This window comes from Thunnus maccoyii, chromosome 19 (assembly GCF_910596095.1).
Source record: "Thunnus maccoyii chromosome 19, fThuMac1.1, whole genome shotgun sequence".
In the NCBI taxonomy this organism is placed as follows: domain Eukaryota; kingdom Metazoa; phylum Chordata; class Actinopteri; order Scombriformes; family Scombridae; genus Thunnus; species Thunnus maccoyii.
In genome coordinates, this window is record NC_056551.1 from 15606408 (window position 1) to 15632303 (window position 25896).

Here is a 25896-nt window from a genome sequence, read left to right on the forward strand (position 1 = left end):
GAGAAGTGAGTAGCGTGGTGCCGATGCACAGTGTCGTTTTGTGGACTGGCGACAGTCTCGATTCATGGGAAAAACTTAAAGGAGACCCGCGTTATCACAGGACCTCATTATCTCATGTCTGCAACCATCTTTTGGGAACAATCCCTAATCAAGAGTGGCACAGACCTACTTTGCAGAACTTTGGTATAATGGCCCCCCTCTATCTTGCTCTCTCACTACACACACGCACACACACATACACGCGCACGCACACACACGCACGCACACTTTGCGTGATGTGGGGTGCCGCATGACAATGTGGCAATGTGATCCCGGAATACTGAGATCAACTTTGGCAATCAAAAACCATTTACAATAATCGCGCGGGATCATGCACATATATACTCATAAATATAGCTACTACGCTGTATGTCTATGTATATTAATATTCACTGTAAATGCTGTATCTCTCTCTCTTACAGCTCGTATTGCCTGTAGCAGTCTACACATCCCACATCCCATAAAATCGCACAAAAACTTAAGTTTCAAAATGGCGTTTGGGCATTGCACTTTTAAAAAAAATTATAACAAAAAAAAGCTTGTTATATTTTTTTCAGGTCTTTTTTTTAGAAATAACTTTAAAACTAATAAATTGCTAATAAAAATTCCACAAACTGTTTTCATCGTTTCATTTTTATTCTCAGTCTTGACAAATTATATTAAATCGGTTTTTTTTTTATTTCCTAAACTCATGTTTTTATCGAATATACACAGTCTGTGCTGTCTTTTCCTTGCATGTGCAACTCGGTGCATGACAATGACAACTGTCCCCGGGGGTGTTTCCTTTCTGCGCACAAGCCCACAGGACGAGAGAGGTGGTTCATTTACTTGGCCATAAACCATTTATTTACCTTCAGGTGAGTGTCGCAGAGAGTGCAGGGTAAAGATCGCAGAGAGAGATTTACACCTGTCTCTCTACTCAAATAGAGAAGCCTATAGCCTACAGAGATGGCCACTGGAGCCAGCTTGTCTGGGGCTCTGCTAGACAGCCCCCCCCCCCCCCCCCCCCCCCCAACTCTCCCGCCACCCCCCCCCTTTCCACCGCCCCTTCCTCCTCCACTGTGGATTAAAAAACATCATAAAAAATGACCATCAACGCTCACACTGTAAACAGATTATCCTCCTCGGCGCCTGGCGCACAAACTCCACGCTGAAGGCAACGACGCGTCCGGCAGCCGTGCGTGGTGGCTCTGCTTGGTCATCCTTTAGACATTTACGCACACTTCTCTGGACACTTACCGGTCTAGTAAATACTGACAATCATTTGATGTCGTGGCTGCGTTTTTTTTTTTTTTTTTTTTTTTTTTTCTTTGAGGCTCTGGAGGTTGATTTGTTATTACCTGCTTTTTGAACAACAGGGCAGCTTTTTTACGCAGAGGGCGGTTATAGACTTTTATTTATTAAAGATTGACCTCAAACTCTGTTAATTTAGAAATCCTAATTAGAGCCATATCTCAGATGTCTTATGATGACTGCATTGGCTATAAATGACCTACATCATACTCTCAAAAAAAACGTCTTTTTTTGACCCTCGTTTTACCTGTGCTTCGTTCCTTCTCATACCTGATGAGGGTTGTCCACCTATAGGCTTAGACACTCTGCTTCAATGACTATGTATGGTTGTTACAACATGTTGAAGTATCCTTGAAATACTCTCTCCTTTCCTCCGTCTTCTGAAGTAAGGTGCACTTCTCTCAACCTGGTGAAATCAATTCATCACATTAGAGCTGAAGCATGTGTCATCATTATAACTTCATGGTAATCAGCCAAGAGATCTCGGTTTACAGTCCTGTCCTCCAGCATTCTCTGCTGCGCCTACAGGGTTGATTTGTTTGTACTTTCTCCTTCATATTATCACTTGTGTCACATCACCTGATGACTGTTCACATGCAGGTAACAGCAGTTACTGTAGGATAAAGTTTCAGCAGGTTACACTGATGTTAGTAGAGTTTGTTATGTTTGTTTCAAATTTCAAGTTTCATCCTCTGGATCATTTACTGATGTGTTCAATTCTTTCATCCTTCTATTTCATAACAACAGCGTATTAGTTAAAATACACCCTGTTACCTAAAGTGGGAGGAAAATAACTCTGAGTATACAGAGTGTGTGAAAAAAGTGTGAAAACAGAAACAGAACGGGTGGAAAATACTTACTGGGACACCAGCGTGTAGAGAACTTTATGTTGTGGGCAACACAATTTTTTTTTTCAGGCTAATTTCAAGGTGACAGGCTGTTTCAACAAGGCCATTTCACATACGGTTAAAATAGAATCTCCCCAAAAGCCCCTCGCAAATGCAAGGACAAACACACACACATATAAAAAAAAAAATACACATAAATACCGACCTTCTTTTCCTCTCTCTCTCTTTCCCTCTCGCTCTTATACACACATGCAATTTACATGCACACCCACAGGCACTGGCACGTCACGTCAGTGGTCACTCTGCTGGCCTCAGAGCAGGCAGGGTGTCTGGTGGTCAGCCAGTGAATTTCATGCCCTACTGATGAGAATAATCTCCCTTGGTGTGAGAGTGGCAGGGTGGAAGTTCTGCCTGATTTCTGCACATTAAAGTCTTAACATGCAGGTTGTTCTAAATAGGCCTGCAGTTACTCAAATCATCAGGCTGTCAGCATCCAGATGCTTAGCTTCTCGGTGAATACCTCGGATTTTACGCAGAGTTTTCTAGTTTGTTCACTTGTCTTGTGTTGCTAATCTCTTCAACTGCTGTGCACGGCACTCCTTTTTCTTTGATCTCTGCTGTTTTTTTTTTTTCAGTGAGGATGCTGATTCACTGATTGTAACATTTGTCTACTACTTTATTCTTGAAGTAGGGGTCAAGACACAAAATGGGTCATGCGTGGGCCCCTTTTAGTGGTTCTTTGTGTGACAATGCGAGAGTGTTTAGATGAGCCTGGGTCACAAGGCCATGGTGGTTTTTATTCAAATTAGGTCTGATGCTTACAAAAACTCCCATATACCATCTTAACTCACATTATATCCCATAAAATAGTTTATTTCTTATAATGTTACCTGCACATAACATAATTTATGCTTAAAAGGTGCCCCCTCTATATGTAAGACAATGGTTCACTGTGAGTTTTCATTAAATCCTAAGCAAAATCCCAGTTTAAACGCACTAAATAAGCATGATTGATTATTTGCTGAGTGAGCAGGCATAGATCACGATTATTAGTCCCTTCTGGTAATGGAGGGGCTTTTAGCTTAAACACCGATATGTAGACGTCTCTAGCTGTAAACTATCTTTGAAGATCCCAACTTGTCTTTTGTTGTGAATTTTGAAAAAAGCGTTAAATTGATTAATCAGTATAGATGCATCCTGCTGTTGTAAATACTACTGAAAGTTAATAGATAAATTCAAATCATCCGCCTCTCCTCATTTTTTACTTCTACTATTGACTCATTCAATCATTCAGCTCAGCCTTTGACATGTGTATGTTATTCTGAGAGGGGGGGGGGGTTGGTGGCGTGTGCAACTTGGAATTATAAAAGGAAGCCTTCCATCTAGTGCAGCCATAAGGGAATACAGAAAGGGAGGCAGTGGGAGCAAATCGAGAGCGGTGATTTCCAAAATGGCTCGGCCATTGAATGACAATAGCCAGGCCCCTCTGCCTGTCTCTTTTTCTTTCACTGCTGCAGACTACAAAAACTAACATAATAAAGCACGGGCAGAGAAAATTACCAGATGTGATTTATTCTGATTTGAACAAATTATTTGTGATTTAAATCTGGCAGGGAAGATATCAAGGGTAACTGAATTTCTTTTTTTGTCTGATTTTGTGAGTCTTGTATCCTTGGTTAACTCTTTTTTTTTTTGTATTTTATCATGGCCAAAAACAAAGGTTGGGGATCAGTGCATGTTTTTGCAGTCAGTGTTGTTTCTCTGTGGAATCCCTGATGTTACTGTCAGTGGGAATACACTTAAATTTATCATATTAACTCTAAACGAGTTAGCGGAAACTAAATCTTATAGTTTTTCGCTGAATATCCAAATAATAAACCATTGATGTAGCATCTGTATTTTTCTCCAGGTCATGTCTTTCTATAACTGCGGTCTTCACTATAAATAATTTTGGCATTATTTCCAGAGATACAGATTTTTTTTACCAATTTTTTTCTTCTAAATTCAGTATCAGTTTGCATTGCTTAACAGTGTTTTCATCATTCGTCTAATATATGGCAGAGTCAGTGAGCAGCCCTACATATTCTATCATCCGTCAAGGAAGGGGAGATTTTTTTCAATAAATAATTCACCAGTGATAGCCAGCCCTAATGCCTACATGAACAAATCTCTCAGTTACAGCCATCTTGGGAGTAAGCCAGTCCAAGAGCATACTTAATAAACAAATACAAGGCCCGACAAGCTCTGGTTTCACTGATGTCTTTCCGAGAGGAAAGTATTTGAAGACAGTCGGTGAAACAACATCCTTTCTGTGGGTGAAGGTTTAGGGGTCAGGTGTGGGTTATTGCTGCAGGAGCGAGTCGTCCCGTTGCATTGTTACTGCTGATACCGTGGAAGGATTTATTGTCCATTTGACACAGGACATAATTTAAAATTTTCTCCAGAATTATATGACAGTTATGTTACATTTTATAATCTTGCGCCATGTAGTGTGAATTAAATGACAGAGAATGTATTGATAGAATACACACGACATAGAAATGAAGAAATAATATCATTAATGAACACAGGTATATGTTTAGAAACAGGCTTTTTGAGCATGTTGCTCTTTGTGTCCACTCCTAGGACCGGGGCTGAGTCACTTACATCGACCACATGTTTGCTGAGACTAGAAACATGATCCAGACATGATTCCCTTAACCTGGCCCTTTGGGTGAAGCGGCCGTGTGTGTGTGTGTGTGTGTGTATCTTTGCAACATCTCCTCGTGGAAATGTTCTTGTCGTACACCACAAACAGAGACGGCTTTATTTTTTTTGTAGCATTACAATGAATTTGTATTTTTATATAAATAAGTGTATATTAGGGTTATTATGATGTTAGGGGGGCTTCACTCTCTGTGCACCCTAGTTAAACCAACATCGAGCCTCATAATATGTTTGAACTAGATAGAAAACACGACATTTATTTTTGTACAAATAAGTATAAATTTGCAGTAATGTGACTGGACATGGTTGTTCGACAGTTATTTAGCCCATCTGTGTGTCTGCTGCTGTAAGACTCCCTACATGAAATATTCAAAGTCCATTGAAAATTGATCTGCTGATCTGAAGTCTGTTTCTCTCTCTCTTGCTCTCTCCCTCTGACCAGATCCCCATGGAGCCACCTCGAAGAAGGATCCTAATATCACATATCAGTGAGATGACCAAGTTCAGGGCCTGCACGACTGCTGCAGCTCAGCGCTGGAGCTCGGATCAATGGAATACTGTTGGGAATACAACGGACCACACCCACATACTCATTAGACCCTCTGATTGGATATCACATGGATGTCTTGACCACTACCATGGCTTTCATGCAAATTGATGAAGGTAATTTTAGCCCCTTAAGTGAAATTTGATTTGTGTTAAGAGCCCTTCTGCTTCTTTTTCTTAATGTGAAATGGTTTTGATTAATAGTCTGGGATTCCATGGAGAAATATTACCAAGTGCAACAGTTTAATGTATCTCTTCCACTAAATAAGTGGTGCTGCTGTTGGTTGTTGCCAGTCTTTTAGGGAAGGAAAAACAGATTTCCTCAATATACTCATTCTTATGACAACTATCCTTGACTTTAGTTTATGAAATGTGCCTTTATTATCAGATTGGACATCTTACAATGAGCACATTAGGCTACAGATCAACTGCCACCAACACCTTCCTAATTGAGGGATATAGGTCATATCATCTGTGCTTTGGAACAAGAAGAAACATACTGAAGAGATGTCACACAAACCATACACTCAAAAAAACAATTACAGCCAAAACTCCCAAACGCACACATGCTGTCACACACACAAACTAAAATGTTATCAGCAAACAAGCCCTGCTATACCATTGTATCCACCTACCCAGACCGTAGCTGTTACGTGCTCCCCTAAATGTCTGCGACACTCCACCTCACCTCCTCAGAGCGGCACAGCACTGCACCCTGACTAAATGAAAAACAATCTGAGGAAACAGGGAACAATCCTAGGCAGGCTCCAGCGGGCTGCCATAAAAAGAGTGGCTGCCTCTCCAGCCTCTCCCTCATGCCTTCAGCTTTAACTCTATGGGCTGATGAAAGATCAATGGGCCGGCTGGGCAGCCGCTGCTGTGCCTGGTGTCCGCCACTGTACCAGGAAGCAAGCCAATTACAAAATGCCAGGAAAAAAAGGAAGAATGGGAAAACCCTTAAACTTTCAAAATGCACACTGAGTGATTAGTGTATGTTTTCCTGTTATCTCATATATGAGTCCAGCCAGTTGCAGCTAGACTTACTTTTCGAGAAATGTTGAATGTTTCCAGCCTGTGGATCATATTCCAAACTCATTTTAACCCTGATCTCTCCCTATATCCCCCCACCTTCCCTACATCACCCTCTTTAACACCCCTTCGACCCTCCACCCCCCTCCGCCTCCAGGAGCCTCACTCCTGATCTGTACCAGCTAACCAGCCCTCTGGATCTCTGGCGGGAGTAATGGAGGTTGGCGCTAGAGTTTGGTGCAAACACGCAGCAGCAGACAAACAAATCATGTTAAGTCTCTGCTGCCACGGCTGGCAGCACACTCAAAGGGGAGCCGGTGCCCTGCCAGGGAGGAGGGTGCACCCATTTTCCCAGGGAGGGGGTGAGGGGGGGTGAGGGTGAACACGAGGGAGGGTAGCATGGAGGGGGAGGGTGGGGGGTGGAGGGGGAGGCCTGGTCCTTATCGAGCCTGGATCACAGACACCTCCGCCCCTCCTGGCAGGAATGCATACAGCCCCTGTGGGAGGAGAGAGGGAGAAGAAAGGAGGAGGAGGAAACAAGCAGACATAAAGAGGGGAAGTAAAATGGGAAAGAAAAGAGCGAGTGAGGGAAAGTGAGTGACTGAATGAAGGAGAGAGAAAGAGAGAGAGAGAGTGAGAGAGAGAGAGAGAGAGAAAGACCTGCCCAGTTTAGGAGAGGGAGTGTCTCCGTACATACACACACAGACAAAAACACACCAATCACAGCACTCAACACACTCTCACTGGGTTGAGAACACCACTGGGAGAGCACATAGGAAAACAAACAGGGCATTAGGCTGCTTAAATACCATTCTAACCATGCAACTATGCTGTGGTTATCATTACCTCAGTTCAGCCACAGTTTTAAAACACTGTGTGTCAATGATGACAGCTGAGGAGAGATCAGAAAGCCAACAGTGTGGTTACATAGCATAGAGGTGTTGGACTGTCACAAAATACTGTAACTGTGTGTATTTCTTTTTTGTGTTTTTGGGGCATTATGTTCAAGCTAAAAATGAAACAATATGCAATTGTGAGGAATTTTCCAAAAGAGTAGCCTATGTCTTGTTGTTTTTTTCCAAAATAAGCACACCTTAATCTGAAATTGTCAACACTTCACTCAGGAGACCTCAGTGTCTGTTTCAGGTATCATTGTCATGATTATTCCTTCATTTCCCAAAACAAACATAAAAAATCCAGATGGTGAAATATTGAGTGTATAAAGATCCTCAATAATTGGGTTGTATAATATTTCCGCAGCCTCTCCTGGGATGGAAATATTTATTTTTAAAAGGCTATCAAGCGGTAATTGTGATCTTAACGTGGCATTCCTGCATGCTGGCTGCAAGCTCTTTTGTGGTTGTGTGTCAGGTCAAAAGAACAGATTCTGTCAGGTGGAGATTGGGGTTTAGGGGTTCATTTGCAGTTCACGCAAGAGCATTCCATGCAATCTTTACATTTTCATTCATCCTCACTACCCCCCCCCCCCCCCCCACTCCCCACCCCCTCACCTCCTCCCACCCCATCCTCTCTTCCCTCCTTCGCTTATCATGCAGTTCTCTCTTTATGAAATGCTAATATCTGTATATGGAGATATTTCTATGTATTTCTTCACTGTTGACATGACGACATGTGGAGAGCTTTGACATATATTCTGGATGCTTTGCTGAATGCCCAGAAGCAATATTGCCATGATGTAAATATGAGTCACACTACAATGTACGTAATGTAAATTCTGTATATGTAATCCCTAATTACCGTAAAGTGACTCTGGCTTTATGTTTGCATTGTTTCATCGTAGGTAGCAGTGCATTTCAAAGACACAAACGCTTATAGCGGATGCAATAAGTCAGTTATCACCTTCTTAACACATCAGTGAGTTGAACCTTTCAGAAATCCATCATTAATTTAATAATAATTTATGAACAGATCTAACAAAAAAGACAGAATTAGATAGACAGGATAGCAGACAGGCAAGTTATTTTTTTTTTATTTTATCCCAGCCAGAAAGTCAGTTGTGAAGGAGCCTTATTGGTAACAGCACATGAATATTATGGCGATATTTCTTAAAAATATTTACTTTATTTATTTATTTTTGTACACAATGAATAACTGTATCAATGTGATATAACAATAAAAAGAGGACAAATTATATCAATGCAATACTAGAACAACATAGTGCTGCAGTGATACTATATATAAATATATATTTATATAATTTTTTTTTTTGCTAAAATGGGACACTTTTTTGATCAAATACCATAATGAATTTTAAATAAGCATAATTAATGTCCATGAATATAGCATTATGATTTAATAGGCAGCCCTTTTTAAAGATATCTGAGTCAGTTAAATATTAAACTAGAAGTATCCATCATTGTAGTGCTGCACTAGACAAAAATGATAGATTTTAAAAATGAGGACTGTGGTAATGTAATGGCATACAGTACTCAGGTAAGGTATGTCTGAATCATATTAAGATAAATTTAAACTACTGTATACTTTCTTTAAAATTTGTTTAGTAGTTTTTAAATATTATTCTACTGTATTGGATTGTATTTATTATTTCTTAAAGAGGATTTAATTTTGTTGTTCTAATTTTGCCAATAAAGTGAGAAAATGAATTTATTTAAGAGTTTAAGAGTTTAAGAAGATTATAACTATTGTAATCCTGTGGTTCAAAGTGCAGCCTTTTTTAATAAACTGAAAGTATCAATGCTCAGATAAAATGTTCTCGGAGCAACAGTCAAAACTATACTCTACTATATATTTTGTAAAAAGGTAAAACATGTTAACAATATAAAAAGCTGTGTCATATCACCTACAACAGTTTTGAAGCAACCTACAACAATGTCTAACAAGTTTCTATCTTTTAGTTTTACCAGGAAATAATTGAAATCTGCTCTGTTGCTGATAGAATTTGTAGAAGTGATCCAACAGCAGCATTTCTTTTCTCAGGCTTTTTCTTATAAGGAATATTTCCCATTTCGGCGAAAGAGCCCGAGCCCAGTTCCATCTGTTTGTCTGACCAGAGTGGCAGTGAGGCTAACTTATTGCAACCACATGTGACCAGGCGAGTGTGTGTATGTGCCACGGCCTATATCACACAGCATCCCCTTGCCCATCAGCCCCCCCCCACCCCCCAGATGGATCTTTACCTTCATTAATGCAGGCCCACGGCAAGCGCATGTCTCCACATGTTAGCATGGGACACAAACATCTGGCTTATTTTTGAATTTTGCGGGTCCCCGTTTCTCCCTTAAAGCTTCTCCTGCTCTTTTCTGGTGGCAACTCGCATTTTGTCTTTTTAGAGGAGAGGAAGTGGTGCTGGTGTTGTTGTGGCGAGGGACTTCAAAGAGGTTGGGACGTCAGTCATGAGCAAGCAGAGGGCAGAACTTGGTCAATGGCTGGGATTTGTCGTCTAATAGCCCCTCTGGGGGGACTTTAGGTCTAATTTCAGAGGTGCTGAAAGTAGGATTTTATGGAGTATGCCATGTCCTAAGGTCCTTTTGTTTCACATGCTTTTTATATCACGCAGAGACTAATTGTGATGATAATGGAGAAGTGAATATCCCCAATTTTGACATTTTAATAGATTTAGGTAGATAAGTATATGTAGAAAAATCTCCTGATTGATCTCTTGGAGCATTAATGTAGTCTAATATTCCAGTTAAAATTGTTAAGTCATATGGTTGCATTCAAAACTTAAGTAGTATGCATTTTCTTAATTGTACATATAACCTGGTGATGATGTCATCTAGGGATAGCCTATCACGTAACTCTAGTTCATTTAATATTGATGTTTCCCGCCCCTTGTCTCTCCATCAGCAATATATTTAATGGTCACATTCTGTGCTTATTCAGCACAAGAAAAACGAGAGCAAGGTAAACATGCCAACTTGAGAGCAAAAGACATTATTCTTGTAGCTTGAAATAACTGCATTACATTTAATGAGACGTATGTAAGTTGAGAGGGCAGACATTTGTTTTCTTCCTGACCGCATGTGCCGATTTAACTGACAAACAGTGAACTTCGCAGACTTTAGGACTGCATAGTGTTCCAATAGCCATCAATACAAGCTCATGATCTGTAGTCGTCGTGAGTCAGGAGGTCGTTTAGGAGAAATGCACATTTAATGGCTTGATCCATTGTGATTGGACTGGTTAATTGATGATCTGGTTGTAAATTTCTGTCTCATGGCTGTCACTATCTCTCCTCCTCTTCTTTCATCGTTCTCTCTGTTTATCCTTCTTTGTCTCCTCACTTCGCCCAGCCCCTTTGCTCCTCCTGTTCTGTGACTTGTATCCAGATAATCCGTGTCTCTTTCGCTCCCTTGATCAGTCCCTTTTCTTATTGATTGGAAAGTGAAATGCATGGGGGCTCTTGAAATATTCACAGTTGAAATCCGTCTAATTGCCCAGTTGAAATCCATCTCATAAAATTATTCACAGTTATGCAGTGGGAACTGTTTGTGTTGGCTGCCAACCAACACCAAGCTCTGAGAAAGCCAGATTTGGAGGTGGAGGGGATGCCGGGGTGCTGCTGCTGCTGCAGATGTGCCGCCTAATTGCAGATCCCACCATGCGGAAACTATTCTTCTCAACCATTTCAAAGCATCTGCAATAGGTGTCACTGCAAGGTTAAACCAACTTCAAAATGCAAGTCTTGTTTCCATTCCTCACCGCTGAATTGACTATGCAGTGTTGTATGTCGGGCTCAGAAAAAGAGGTGGAGAAAATGGGAAAAGGTATTGAAAGAAGGAGATTCGCAACCCTGGTCATGGCTCGCATTAGTCTGTCTGCCAGTGTATGCTGCTTGTGCACAGTGTGCGTTTGACATGAAACTGAGGGAAAGAATGTGCATAACATTAAGAATACTGGGTTGCATTATAAATGCTGAAGTCATTTTTCCTGTGTATGTTAAACATTTCAACTGGTGGTTGAAGTATGTTGCTCAAAACACCGTAATAGTGGTTAATGTTTAAATTATAGCAAGATATGATGCTGTCACATACTCTCAAAATAGGTCCCCTCATGTTTATGGTTAACTGTAACTAACGGCAAAGAGATGAAAACAGAGCTGAATACTTTATCTTGTGCTGATTTGGATGCTTTCTGGGAAGTTATTGATTTAGCCAATTGCAGTAGTCAATGGTGTCTTTAGATGCTAATTGAAAACTGGAAAAGAAAGTATAAGGTTTCATATTCCTGTAGCAAAAACAATGTAAGCTAAAACGATATAGACTTACTAATCACTCAATGCAGCACTTAACACAAATATTGAATGTAAACAGCAGAATGAGAGCTATGAATAAATGAATAACACATAAACAACAGTTTTATGCTGAAATGCAGACAAGGTGACTTCAGAGACACTTAAGTCGTATCTGGTGAACAGCTGAGTAAAGAACAAAGAGTATAAGGTCACTGGTTCTGGTGTATATCTGTTTCTGAATCTATTTGATTGTTGTTTCAGGAAGTTTTCTTGTGCCTTGAAAACATGATAAAAGCTTTAAGCTCACTGAGATAAGAGCCTTGTCTTTTATGTGTATATTGCAGTTTTCCCCAAGCAGAAAGTAAACTGTGTAGTAAGTTAGTGAGGGAAACCTTTTAAGTTCCTAAAGCTATTCGTAATGATCCCTAATTATCCATTTACACACTAGAGCGGTTTTTGGCCTAATTAACTATTGTGCTGCTGCTGAATGTTTTACTTACACAACTATGTGACTGTAGTAAAATGTTTGTATATCTATCCTGTCACATTTGCGTTTATTTATATTAATTATAATGTGTCATAAATAATAAGACTACATATATGTGATGTACACTGATATAAACCAGTTTATATTTTTCAGTAATTTTAGTCACCGCATAGATGCAATGAGTTGAAGTCCATTTTTTAGGAGACGGAGAAAGAGAGCACGAGTGAAAGAAAAGATGTGTATTTATGTATGTGTAGGTGTATTTGTGTGCTTGTGTGAATGTGCAGCCCTATGTCTGGCCAGCCATGGCCACATCTGTTTGTCATGTTAGCACTTAAGCGCCTGCAGGAGCCACGATACTAAGTGGAGACAGAGTCCTCTATCCCACTCTCTCCATCCTCCCCTTTCTCCTAATTACATTTGTTCATTAATCCATTTTCTGCCCACTTCTCTTTCTTGTTTATGTTCTTGCTCCAATGGGCTTTTGCCTCCTCAGACCAGCAGACAGTGACCTTTAAGGAGATGCCAAAAGACTCTGTAAGACAATGTTACACCTTCACCCTTTCACCACACGCACACACACATACACACACACATACACACACACACACACACACACACACACACACACACGTACACAGTCCCATCTTGGCCCCTCAGTATCCCCTCAGGCCATCTCCTCCAGAGAGGCTAATGGAGTTAGCCTAATGTCTGCACAGCGCCAGTCATAAAACTGATTTGAGGCTGAAGGCTTGGTGCCGAGACCACCACTCTGCCTACAAAAAAGAGAGATGTGAGTGAGATGTTAAAAGAGATCGAGTGTATCTTTAGAGGGAAAGAGGTTGGGGTGGCGGCGGCGGTGTGCGGCAGGCTGGCGTAACTAAGGCAACTGCAGACAATCTAATTGGTATTGACATCCTTGTCTCGGAGGAAATTTGACATCTAAGGGCAAATCATTCTATTTAGTCGCCTGAATAGTCTCCAAGGCGGGGCCTGAGGAGCACAATCACGCTGTAGCGTTGTTCTGGTCCTCATGTCTGGGCCAGCTCTGCCACGCAGCAATCGATCCTAATCTGATCGGGGGAGGGGAGGAGGATGAGCGGCATGGGGAGAAAAAAATGAAAATAAAATCAAAAGCTCTGTTGGGGTAATATTTAACAAGAAGGAGTACAATTGGGCCCTGCTGGGGCGGCAGCCTGTAATGCACTTGTGCTGCTGTAGCACAGCATGGTTAATGTATAGAAAAGCCCGGGAGTAATGGCTCTTCAGCCAAGGTGGCCAGGCTTCAAAGAAATCTGCTTGCTTTAGCTAAAAGACTGCCAGGCCTGGCCGCCAAAGACCTTCATTCTGTTAGAGCATCAAATATGGCCCCCACTCAGGACACACAGACACCCTGATTTTATTATCCTCACTCCCCTGAGAAACTCATCTCATCCCTCTTTTTGTTTGTGTGACTGACCGTCAACATGAAAGAGTGAAATGGTGCTGTCCATCAAAAGGCACACATCGCCTTCTCTCGGGTCAAAGAGGAGTAAAGGCTATCTGTGGTGTCTCCGCACTCTAACAGTAGGGACAGTGGTGTTTTAGGTTAAATGTTTCGTTAACTGGATAAATCAATGTTACAAGACAAGTTATAGTATATCTGTAAGAATACTTGGTTTGTCAAAGAACTTTATTTTGAGTTATCACTTTGTTCTTTTATCTCTCTATCCCTAAAAGTGAAGCCTATTTGGAAATTACATCAATGCAATAACCTTGTCAGAACTGTGCACAAGAAAGTTCAGACTTGTCTTTATAGACATTCTTGTGGCAGCTGTTGTATGAAGTCCATTTTCCCCCAAATACCGACGTCATATTATATGTATTCTGACTTTAATCTTTGACCCTTTTTCTATTCTTAATATTAACATTTACGGTTGTATTACTGCCATCATACTATGCATCTGGAAACCCCATTACGCATGCTACAAAACAAACAAAATCCTCTAAATTGGGTGACATATGCCACAAAATGAATACATTTTTAAAAATGCGTATGTGCCTACAAATCGCTCATACATCCATGTCTTCATTGTCTCCTGATCACTCAATTAGATTGGATTGTGATTTGCTCATACATGTCGTTGTTTCAGCTACATGTATGAACAGCAGCCGGGAGAGAGACTGTTTTAAATGTTGTCCACATCCAGTTGGTTTGCCCCAGAGCAAAGACTCAAATGAAGGTTGGCATAGACTGTCCAGTACTAAGGATAAGTCCCAAAAGTATACACATTTAAATGGTGGGGGGTAGTTGTAGCACACCTTTCAGGCAGAAGCCAGCTTTGAGAGCCTGGATTGTTATTATTGACTTTTATGTTGTCCACCTGAAACAGCAGCAACACATTCTTTCATTATAAAGACTCAAAGACATCCAAATGTACGACTGTAATGTCACAGCTCTTCTTGTGATATGCACGACTGAGAAAACATCTTCCACCTGTGCGTACACAGCGGTATCGGAGAGAACAATTTAACATTGCTCACTGTTCCAACATGACACTGATTAAAGTCGATTTTCCTTACATTGACAAAGTTATCTTTGAGTTAGGTTTAGGGTTACTGGGTTTAAATTTAGCATTAGGTCTACTATCCTGGTTAGACATTAGAGTTAGGGTCAGGTTGATGATTAAATTTAGGTTTCTAGGTTAGGGTTAAGTGGTTAGGATTAGGGGTAATTTCACAGTTTGAGACTAATGAAAAACAAGTTGACCCCAGATTAAATTTGGTTCATAGAATATAGACGTTCAGTTGTGAATGTGTGTGTCTGCACGAAAATCATGGGAAGTAGAATAAATGGTTAGAGTGAGGTTGTGTGTACATGTGCGTGTCGGCCTGCATGCTTGAGAGTGTGTGTATGTGTGTGTACGTGTGTTTGTGTGCATCAGTTAGATGGAGTGAGAGTGTCTGAGTGTCTGCGCAAGTATGTGATGAGGGTGTATTGAGCTGATGGCTGCAGATATCAGTCCCAGATACTTAAGTCATAAAAGTGTGTCTCGGAGCCCCGTGGCTGTGCAGGCCCTGGTGCCTGATGTTATCAGAGAGAAACAGTGGCCACTCTATCAGGACAGAAGAGTACAGAGGCATTCCTGTATTACTGGAGCTGGTGTCGGGCCTGTAGCTGTGACTGGGGGGCTGGGATGGAGGGTTTAGAGCGCGCTGCAGGAGCTCAGTTAGACAGTCGGGGAGTGGTGTGGGAGGTTGCAGGACAGGCTGCTGGATTATTTACAGCAGGGTGTTGTAAGGGTTTTGCTGTGTTAGATTGTCAGTATCTCGACTAGACTAACAAGGCAACGAAAGGAAACCAACAAATCCAAATGAAGTTTTGTATTTTAATATAGCCTCATAAATCTCCAAGACTATAACAAAGGCAGCATTCACTGCTTATCTGCTTTAACTTTCATATATCTCTGTGAGCTCTGTGATTGGGGTTATCAAACTGGGACACCTTCCTTCATGTGTGTTTTGTTCAATTAGGCAACACCTCTAGAAGGCTCAACAGAATAATTCAGCACTCCAGAAGCACAATAATTTCCCAAATCTCAGCGGATTAAAACACACTGTTGTCAGTTGTCCTTTCTATTCTAAGAGTTGACATTTTACAAAGCATTTTTCAGGTAGTCATACTGAATTGTGGCATGTTTTTGTTACTGTTTATGTGATTTAATTTTGTAAAAATAAATTGATTTTAGTTCCACTCATTCCTGTGTTCTTTGCAGCACTTTGCAAAACATGAATTGTGTCTGTATAGAAAACAGACGCATATTCAAAACTACTAATACTACAAGGTAAAAATACTGTGCAAATCTTGCATTCAAAATGTTAATTGGTATTAAAAGTAACACTCATTAAGCAGAGTAGCCTCTTCCATAGTGTAATTTTATATTTTTGGATTATTATTACAGCAAACTATAACAAGTTTATCTATTATTGGGTAGTTTAATTTAATATGTTCTGCAAAGTAATTAACAACTATAGTTGTCAAAATCAGTCATGGTGCTAAAAGTGTAATATTAGCTTCTGAAATGGAGTGGAGCAGAAGCATAATGTAGTAGTAGAAATACTCAAGTATACAATAACCTCAAAACTGTACTTAAGTACAGCACAGTAATGGAGTTTCCATGTGTGTGTGTGTGTTGATGTGGTGAAAGGGTGAAGGTGTAACATTGTCTTACAGAGTCTTTTGGCATCTCCTTAAAGGTCACTGTCTGCTGGTCGAGGAGGCAAAAGCCCATTGGAGCAAGAACATAAACAAGAAAGAGAAGTGGGCAGAAAATGGATTAATGAACAAATGTAATTAGGAGAAAGGGGAGGATGGAGAGAGTGGAATAGAGGACTCTGTCTCCACTTAGTATCGTGGCTCCTGCAGGCGCTTAAGTGCTAACATGACAAACAGATGTGGCCATGGCTGGCCAGACATAGGGCTGCACATTCACACAAGCATAGAAATACACCTACACATACATAAATACACATCTTGTCTTTCACTCACGCTCTCTTTCTCCGCCTACTAAAAACGGACTTAAACTCATTGCATCTATGCGGTGACCAAAATTACTGATGAATATAAATTGGTTTATATCAGTGTACATCATATTGTAGTCTTATTATTTATGACAAATTAAAATTGATATAAATGTACACAAATGTGACAGGATAGATATACAAACATTCTACTACAGTCCCATAGATGTGTAAGCAAGACATTCAGCATCAGCACAATAGTTAATTAGGCTAGGAAGAGAGAGGGGTAGAGGTAGACAAGAGAGAACGAGAGGGGGGTGGCACTACATGTCAAAGACTGAAATAAGCCTTTTAGTCTTTAAGATTAGTAACTTCTCCGTTTTACCTGACAGAGCGAAGGTTGAGAGGGGAGGTGTATTTAGAGAAACAGATGGCGAGTCCAAGAGTGAGGGCGGCTTGACAGGTTATGTCTTCATCACCCCAGTTCCCTCGTGTCCTCACCCCTTCTCCCTATCTCTGTTCTCTGACCAGTAGCTCCTAGCAGGCCTGTGTCGCCTCAGTGCAGAAGTCAGAGGTCTCATGAAAGAGAGCGTATCGTCGCAGGGGGGTATCAGCACCTCCAGGGCCTCTGTATGCCAGCAATTGTCTCTGGCCTGGATTAGTTTTTGTATCCAGTTACGGACTTTTATTCCCGTGGAGTCAAGTTCAGCATGGCACTGAGGGCCAGCAGTGCTGCTGAGAGCCCAGTGATTTATGTGTTGCTGAGTGAGAGCAGCAGGTTCAAGTCAGAGGTCTCCGGGCAGGGTAGCGTGCTGTATATGTTTGTGTGTGTGATTGGATGTGTGTCTGAGAAAGTGTGTATTAGTCACTGCCACTCACTGCAAACATAAATGTGTGTGTATGTCTGAGAGGCTGCACGAGGGCCAACCCAAAGCTCCCGGCAGGGTGCCTTGGTCTATTTGGCTTGGAGAGGCTCCATTCGTTTGACTGCGCGCATGCCTGGAAGGGTTTTGGTGCTGTAAAAATAATGACAGGCTCTGAAAGGTGGGGTCATCTGTTTATGAGCTGTGCTGATTGGTTCAAGAGGGGCACTGAATGATGAGTTTTGATGACTGATTAACTTTGATAATTTTGGGTAGAAAAACATATCACAGGCACACTATGTGGATAGTTTTTCTTGTGGTTTTTAACAACCCATTTTGCCAACTTCTCTACAACATTAATCATGTGGGTTTGGCTATCGTGTGTGTATTCACACAAAAAATGGAAGAATGCCATACAGTACATGCACTCCAGTACCCTGCAATTTAATTACTTAGGCACACAAGTGAGGTCACCTCCTCCTGATAAGGTCCTTGCCTGTTTTCTTGTATTTCTCTGAACATGGATCATGGTCTGCTGCCAATAGCAACAACCTGGCCTAATTAGTCTGCTGATTTCTGCAGTGGTACAGTATCACAGTAGAAAAATGTCGTTGAATGTTTGCTTATTTTGTAGTGAGTTTCAGTTCATGTTCTTTGTTGTTCATGGGTTATCGCACAAAAGATACTTGGCACACAAGATTTTTTTCAGGCTTCTTTGTCAAAAATGTGATGTGTACTATGTCTGGCTCTAATGAGTTGTCACGACATGCAGCCTCAACTCTAACACCTTTTCTCCTCTACTTTCCTCTATGTTTTAAATCGTTTTTATGAAGGAAAAGTTAAATAGTTAAAACACAAATTGAGAGGAGCAAGCTGTTAGGATTGGTCTGAGAATCAATTAAGGCGTGCTTAACACAGCCTGTGCTTATGCACCCTACATCCATCCCATATCCATATCCATATTCCTTTGAAATATGATGTCCTAAAGATGGAGCCATATTTATTCTCGATGGTGTGTTTTGGATCCCTGAGATATTTTAAAATGGGGCATCTGTCCTGTGGCCTGGTCAGCCATCTGGATATGACGGGACAGGGAGAAGATGTTAATGCACTTCATGATGAGAAAGGAGGATGACACCTTTGACCTTCCCTAGCCTTTGACCTCTGCAGCCAATATGGAGCCACTGACGCTATGGGTTTCCTATATCTAGCATATGCTGGCCAGGCCGATACGTTAAAAGAAATTCCTTATTTGCCACACACTGTTTATATAGCCTCCCCCGTGTTGTAAACAGCCAGGCTGTAAGAAAATAGATATTTACTTCACAGGCTTTCTATTTGATTAGAGAAAGAAAAATTGACATGCATATTGGATATGTTGCTGTGCTTATTGCCACGAATGCTAATGGAGAATGGGTTGTAGATACCTGAGCAATGTACACAACACAGAGTTAGACTAGAGATTTGGTTTTGTATACTGATGTACCCTCTGTAATCATTCCCGTACATGTGTATTGGGTGCATGCACACCCAGCAGGGATTGGGTGTGCACTTTTTGCCAACCCAACAGAGTGTCAGTTACATATCACAGAAGCTCAGGTCCACCGCTATGTAAGAAGATCTGACCCTAAATCACAGCTGCATTTCCAGGAACCACCACTAGAGTGACAGAGGGAAAAAAGCTCCTGTTGGAACTCAATGTGCTTCCCCCTTGTGTGATGGCTTTGACTCCTTCAGTAGCAGTTTCTCAGTACATTGACATTTATATAGTGTTTCCCTTGGGGTGCAGCCAGGGAGCCCAAGGTGGCTGGACTCCAGGGGGCTGCGGCTGGTAGGGGTATGAAGGTGATGGGTGTGGGGGGGGTTGATCCCTAGTAGTAGTAATAGTAGCCTATGGGCAATGACAGATCACTTTTCCACGCTGAGATTTAATTAGAAATTAGAGTGCACGTCACCTCTGACCTCTAATCCTGTACCACTCTCATCATGGGGAGGAATTCAGAGCGTATTTATTTGTGAACTGGGACCACCAGTCGCCATCTAATGTAAAATAATAGCGCTCCGATGTTTGTTATGATGAGAAAATCCATGTGAATGCAAAGGATGATAAGAATCAATCAATTCTGGGGGCACTTGAGTTTATGCAAAATATTGTTAAAGAGTTAGTCATAAGAACTTATATAAATCACATTACTTTTATAAGTCATACAGCAAGACTAAATCAACAAGACAATGAATTTAAAAAGGACAGGAGCTACAATTTTTAAAATCCTCAGCTTGTTATTTTTTGTTTTTTTTGGTCTTGGAAATTCTTATTTCTAACATTATGTGCTAGTGAAAACACAGAACATGAAAACTATCCCCAACAGAGGAATAGAGGGCACTTGGACATGAACAGTAATTAGATGACTTTGGCTCATGAAGAGTTTGGGTGGGCAGAGTCAGATGAAACATATGAAGTGTGTTTTTCTTTTGATACAGTGCGCTTTTAGCTATATTCGGATAAGAGATGAAAGATGAATGAAAAGGTAGCTGTCCATCATCAACAGAGTTACCTCCACTTCCTGCACACATCCAGTCATAGAACTGATAGCTGGCTGTCCGGGATGCATTTCCAGTCATTTGGCCAGTCCTGTGTGCTAAACATTGACCTTACGACCTCTGCTCATGACCCCTGACCTGTGATGTTGACCCCTTGTCCAGGGGGATGGGTCTCTTATATATCTCAACTGGCCGTCTCCATTGACTACCTGCCAGGCACCTGCTCTGAGAAATGAAGCCAAGGCGAATGCCTCTCTTGGGAGCCTTTTGGGCTCAGCAGACAACAAGGCCTGGACTCAGCCCTGCATTTGAATAGGCTTTGAGTGGCCCTGGTAAACCAATCTCCCTAATTATCTATTGAAAGAACATTCTTTTTCCTTGCCCAGTCATTACCTTGATTTCAATTGCTGAAAAGTAACATGGAGGAGCTAAAAAGAAAAGCGAGGGGAGGGAGAGGATGTGGAAAAACATACATGCATGTGCACACACACGTAAAGACACATAGAGACACAAAAGACTGTGTGTTTTCCCAATTTCATTAAGGTTAATTGTGGGTCAGAGGGAGCAGATTTGGGATATAAATCCAGAATATCCATGGCACAGGTCAAGGCAATGAAGAGAAATTAAACATGAATATGTGGCCATTTTGCTACAACAATAACTGCTGTTAGGGCAGGTTGTTAGAGCATGTGATTGGTTTGCCCCCAAATCACTACCCCAGTGATGGAGTAAACTGCAGTAGTCTTGGTTTTAAGCCTGGTGTTAGTATTCAAAATTATTTTTGAAACTCATAAAGATACTTTCATAGAGACAACAACCTCTCCATTCACACAGAGTAAAAGGCTCATATCTCATAGGGGCGAAAGAAACATGAGGGAACTTTGTTTCCTTACACAAAGGACAGATGAGGCCCCATGAGCATTTCTGAAATTGGTAAATAAATCTCATAAATGCACAAAGTTATAGTATAAAATAGGACACACAAGAACACAACGCATACATGTACACTGTATGATAAACAGCATAATCTTTCTCTGTGACTTTGTGTCAGAGAGGGTCATGATCCCAACCACTCAATTCAGTCAATGGCTCATGCATCATCCATGTATCATCTGCAAAATGCATATGATTGGCATGTTTTCAGCTGGGAGTTGGGTTTCCTGGTGTTGTGCACCACTGACGTGACTTAGTGGAAACATTAACATCACACAGAGCTGATGCCAAAGGTGAAATAGTGGGCATTTTAAGTGTCATGCAAGTCCAAGGTGTTTTCCTATTAGAGTTGTGCCTTGTATCTGAATATACAGGTATATTCAGGGATATATCTTAACAAAATTTTGTTTCAGTTCTATGTACATTTTGTTTCTTAGGCTGCATATGTTTCACTAACTTTTTCTTAGTGTAATTATATCAACAAAGGAAAAAAACAATCACGATCCATATCCAAGCAGAAACCAAAACAAACCACTTGAAAAAACAGCACCTCTCACTGTACGTTGTGAAGAGTCTCAACAGGAGTTTTAAAGAGATGCATTTAGTCTCTGCATGTGCATCAGTTACCATAGTTAAGGCTGTCTACATGCTTTACTGGTGGGTCAAGGGCGTGGAGATAGTCACTCAAGAGGAAGCTCTCTGGGCTCTAGGGCTGTTCTCAGAAAGCACTCAAGGCTTGCATGCAGTCACCATGTAGTGGAGGAGATAAGAGGGGACAAAGTTACCCTTTGAAACTAAATATAGGTCATGATGAGCAGCATTTAGTCTGTGTCTTGTGCCTATAATGTCTCTGTTTTGTGCCCATTATTTCTCTAGTGTTGTGTGAGTAACTTGTTACATGACTTTATGTTGGTTGGAGTGTTTTTAGCATCTGCTATTGAAAACAAAAATATAAAGATGTACACAGGGTGGATTTGACCGCATGGCTCCACACACTTTGGGAGGAACAGATACTAGCATGTGATATTTACTCAGCGAAAATGCAGTGTGGTGGGATTATTCCACGTCTTTCCAGTAAATAAATAACTAAAATTTAGAGAATGAAACCGATTGCTAAATGACACAAGCTATAAAAACAAGTTGATTTGTTGTGGAATGAAGTGAGTTACCTTAAGTAACTTGCTAAATATTTCAGTGCTATAAAAAAGTCTGAATGGCATGTTGACATAATGAATTTTTGCAATTATGTGTCTACAATGAGTTGCTGTTGTTCGCAGACGTGCTTTAAAAAACTGCTTTACTGCAGTCTTTGAACTTCTCTGAATGTCTGTCTATCTTAAATTCTTTAATCTCCAGTCTGTCTGCACCAGCACCTATAAATCTCCTCTCATCTTTGGACACTGACTGGAGCCTTAACTGTCCACTCTCTGTGATCTCAGAACACACACACACACATACACATATCAAGGCCACTTTATAAGCTTTCATGCCTTCTTCCTGATAAGCCCTGGTTAAATGTTCGGTATGTTTTGAAACTTCGGCTTTCTTTGTGTATATGATTGTTTGACGTGATGAGCTTATATTAATTTGATCTTTTTTTTTATCTTGCTGTACTATTTTTATTCATATTTCAGAATCATGAGTGATGATACAAATTATTGTTATAAGAAATGAATGGCTTAGAACTTACTTAGAAGAGAACTTAGTTTTCCCCCACACTTTATCCTTTGTGGTCTTTACATGAAGGCTCATTTGACTTATTTATAATACTTTAATAGTTTGCAAGTTGGACCAAATGGTCTAACATCCCTGCACTGAGGATTATTGGGCCTATTAACACCATACAAGGACATCATGACAATTCTCAATCTTAGTTGGGACTAACGGTCTGCACAGATTATCTGGAACTGTTAAGAGTTCACAGATTGAGTCTTAATAAATAAGAACATCTCTGAGCTGCTGTGATCATATCAAACACTTTAATATTTGTGACCTGACTTCTGGTCTTAACATGTGTGAGGATTACAGATTCAGTCCAAGAGTGGGTAACATCAAACATCATTGAGACCCCAGTTTACACTGTGGTGAGGCTGAATAATTGTATATAAAAGTTAAATTATTGGTACTTGGTTTTTGTGTTAATTCAGTGAATGATAACTCCATATATTTAAAAAATGTTTTCAAATTTCATTGTGATTTGAGCTCATTCACACATTTCCCTCTTTCTCTCACTACAGTAGGTCTCCCTCTCTCCCAAACACAAACACATTGAGCAGTGTCTCCTCCAAGCGAAGCTGTTCCCATATTCATATTTCCAAAAATCTTTTATGAACGCTTACAGTCATAGTTGATCCCCAGCTACCTCTGACATCCAGTCAAGACCCTTGACCACTACCAGAAAAAGGCTGCCAGGCTTCACTAGCCGGTTGTAGTGATCAGAATAACAACACCGCGTATCATGATATGGTGATGTTCTCAGCAGCTGTGACCATCCTCACAGCCCCAGTGTGGTTCCTGTCAAGAAAAATAAGCACTGTGGATTACAGTTCTCTCCTCACAGCTATCTCTTATGGAGCCCCTGGGCTTCTGTCCTCTGTACCAACACCACACAACACCACGCAGCTGACATGCCTAGACCTTGCAGACCATGCCTGCTAATGCCACACACATAGGCATTATAAACATACTTCCTCTCATATGTCCATAGATGCTCTCACTTATTGGCACAAAGTATGTATAAAATGTTCACATGCACACACATTTGAACATGTAAGGGACCTATCTCAGGATTAGAACCCATCTGCGCTCTACATCAGACTTCAGAGGTGCTCCAATAAGCTCTCTGTAGTTGCAGTTCCTCAGTCACATCATTTATCTTCCAAGTCAGGACCACTTCAAGGCCCTAAGGGGGGGCACTGGACTGAGGTCAGTGGTGGTGGGGTTGGGTCTACACAATTGTTAAGTTGTAGAAACATGAGAGAGGTATGCAGCATAACTGTTAACTTTAGTGTAAAATGTAATCATCAGGAGGAAAGTCTCATTTGATGACATTTAAAAAAAAAATTCTGGGCAGACAGATTGTAAAAGTTCTCAAAATGGTCGGTGCTAACAACATCATAAAATGCTAATCATTGGTTCAGCACACTGAAAATTCTTCTGTCGCCAAGATGCCATGGTTATGTTGTACAACTGAGGGCGTTTATGATCATTAATTACTACTATAATTAAACATAATTTTATTTAGGTTATATGTTAATCAGTCAGTGTGTGTACATGCCTGAACTTATACTTGACTCATAAAAGAAATTGTAGCCACTGTTTGATTCAAGTGTTTGGTTCAGTTGGATCATTTCATTCAAAAATGGATCCACTAAGTATTTGGGTCAGTGAATTGGATCCTTTCATTCATGAACTAGATTTTTTTTTTATTTTCATGCCAGACTCAGCCCTGCCAAAGGAGTAAAAAACAGGAGCTTTATCTTTTCCATGCTTTGTCAGAGCTCTAATGAAATCCATTCCTCTCTGGCAATATTTCAAACTGATCCACCGGCAAAAAAAAAACCCCAGCAAAAAATGTACAAATCTAGATTAAGATGAACTTTCATGAAGCAATAAGTCAGTATTCAGTGGTTAAACACTTCCATGTACATCGCATTCCAGCAGCTACTTCTTAATAAATACATTCCAGTAGTTGTTTAAGCAACTGCGTCCTCTTTTTTCTGGTTTGTTCATGTCTTTGAATTGATTCCATTCATTCATTTGAAGGACATGTTCAATTGAAAGCTTTGTTCAAGAATTAGGGTTCAAGAATCAGACTTCCATGCTCAATATATTTTATTACAATTCAGTTTGCTTTGATTCAGCTTGAAATGTAGCTGTGGCACGGCGCATCACACCAGTCACTGATGCTCTTTGCCCTCCCTGTAGCTGCACGGATGGCTGAGAGCACTGTTCAACTTTTTTAACCCTCTCTGCATGTGTGCGTGCGTGTACTATGAGTGTATGGATGGAGGTGGGGCTGCGGGGTGAGTGATGACACTGGCGGTGTAATCCCACCGACATCTGCTTCTAATCTGCAACGTGAAAAAGACACTCTTCTGACCCCATACCTGCCCCCAACCATCCTCTACCCCCGCCCTGCTCCTTCTGCCCGATGTTGCTCTCTCTCATTTGAACCCAAATCAAGCAGCATATCAGGTTTCAAAAGGCTTCTACCACAACTTGCAATCAAACATACATACGAGAGGGACATGTGCTCTCATCCATGCCTCCTCGGTCGAGAGTTTCACTCGGTGTAGAACTAACTGCAAAATTCGGTTGACATAAGAAGAAAAAGAGAGAGCGGAGAGAGTACTCGGGGTTTGTGAGAGTGTGTACAGCATGTGGGGACTTTCCAGTGGATGAAGATTGCCTCACTAGAGGAAAGTATTTATTCAGGGGTAATTGAGAGAGAAATAACACTGCAGCCAAAAGCCTGGCCTGAGCGGATGAGCAGCAAGAGGATGTGGGTGATTGAAACATGGCTGCAATTTGTTTTAACAGGCTGTAGAAATAAGCATGGCAGAGCTCTTAGGGCTTGGTAGTTGTAAATCTGGAGCCTTGCAGGAGTATTGTCGGTTCATAACCTTTCTCTCTTTCTTGCTCTCTCTCCCTCCCTCCCTTACGCCTCCCTGGGGTACATTTAGCTGGGGAAATGGAGCTTTTCTTCCCTTTATTTGACTTCCTTGTCACTGGCAAACTCTCTTTCTCTCTCTCTCTCTCTCTCTCTCTCTCTCTCTCCCTCCCTCTCTCTCTCTCGTTGTCTGACATACACACACTCGCCTTGACCCACGTTTTGCAGGACCCCTAGCTGTTGGTCTGCAGACCAGTCGTGGGAGGACAAGGACACAACACAGA

The 25896-nt window shown here is 41.1% G+C and overlaps 1 long non-coding RNA gene across 4 annotated transcripts in view; it reads left to right on the top strand.

The window, feature by feature from the left end:
* Positions 1–25896, top strand: part of LOC121886018 — a 101233-nt gene that overhangs the window by 59848 nt on the left and 15489 nt on the right. For all 4 annotated transcript variants that reach the window (XR_006092660.1, XR_006092659.1, XR_006092661.1 and 1 more), the window contains one exon: positions 5329–5549. This is a non-coding gene — a long non-coding RNA (uncharacterized LOC121886018). The remainder of the gene's footprint in view (positions 1–5328; positions 5550–25896) is intronic.